This window comes from Dipodomys ordii, unplaced genomic scaffold, assembly GCF_000151885.1.
Source record: "Dipodomys ordii isolate 6190 unplaced genomic scaffold, Dord_2.0 Scaffold143, whole genome shotgun sequence".
NCBI lineage: Eukaryota > Metazoa > Chordata > Mammalia > Rodentia > Heteromyidae > Dipodomys > Dipodomys ordii.
The window spans coordinates 39,008-40,457 of record NW_012267359.1 but is presented as its reverse complement, the minus strand read 5'-3'; positions in this window follow the sequence as shown (position 1 = coordinate 40,457).

Genomic DNA, 1,450 nt, shown 5'->3' with positions numbered 1-1,450 from the left:
TGTACCTTGTTGTCACTCTTGCCTGCATTGCAGACAGTCAACCAACTTCAGAGATAAGACTTGCTCTTCCCAATTCACACTTCAGATGATAGGATCTTTTTCTGTCAACTCTCTGTTTCTGTCACTGTCATCATTAGCTGGGTCAGAGTTCTGTGGACTGGAGAACATAGATGGGTAACAATCCGGCCATCTTATTACTGTGTGACACAGTGTATATGTATGCTATTCTGTAGCCAAGGATCAGTCCATGGTGAACACCTGGTATGAAGAGATAGAGGTAGTCTGATTGGTTAAAGAGATGAGAGAAGATTTTCTGTTTCAAATTAGCTAGGAATAGAATTTCACCTTCTGGGTTCCAACAGTGCTGACTTAGAAACCTTAAGTTGCAAAGTGAAACGTCAGAGCTGGATGGCTCTAATCACGTGTGTTCCCTCTTTCCCTTCAAAGAATGGACCCTGCAGGTACAAACCTGAGAATTCTGCTGCTAATGTCACTGGATACGTTATTCTACCTCCCGGTGAGCAGGCCCTTATGAGGGCTGTGGCCACGGTGGGTCCCATCGCTACTGGGTTTCATTCAGCCCATTCATCCTTCAAGTACTATAAAGGAGGTAAGTGTGTGCTTTGTAGAAATAGATGTAGGACAAATGACAAAAGGGTCCTAACACTTGACTGATTCTTTGGTATGCAAGGGTCAGGGAACATAGATATTTTGGTGTAGGAATGGCATGTTCTTTTTCAATATGTACTTACAATTCTTTTGGACTTTATTTTCCCATTGGATATTATTATTATTATTATTTTGTGTGGGGTACGGTCATGGGGCCTGAACTCTGGGTCTGGGCACTGTCCCTCAGCTCTTCAGCTTCAAGGCTAGCGTTCTACCACTTGAGCCACAGCGCCACTACTGGCTTTTTTCTTGTTGCTTATGTGGTGCTGAGGAATCCAACACAGGGCCTCAGGCATGCAAGGCAAGCGCTCACTACCACTGAGCCACCTTCCCAGGCCCCCATTTGATATTATTTCTAGCCTGTCTCCATATCCCTATTAAAAGTTGTCAAAGTAGTTGCATCATGAAGTATTGGTAGTACAATTGAAATTTTATTCAATTATGGAATATTTTTAAATGGCCCAAGATTTTAATAATTCATATATTTTTTGTTCACATATTCATTGATATCTATCAATGCTGGAAGTTGAACACAGGCCCTGTGCTTTAGCCTGGCTTTTTTCACTCAAAACTGATAGTGTCCCATTTGAGACCCTTTTCTTCATTGAGCTTTGTGCTGGTTAATTAGAGATGAGTCTCATGGAATTTCCTGCCCAGTTTGGCTTGGAACTGCAAGTCTGTAATCTCAGTATTATGGATAGGAACCACTGCACCTGGAAAACCTTCCTTGGTTCAAAGAACTTTGAATTTTATGCAGTGTCCTTGAAAGAAAATGTCCAGG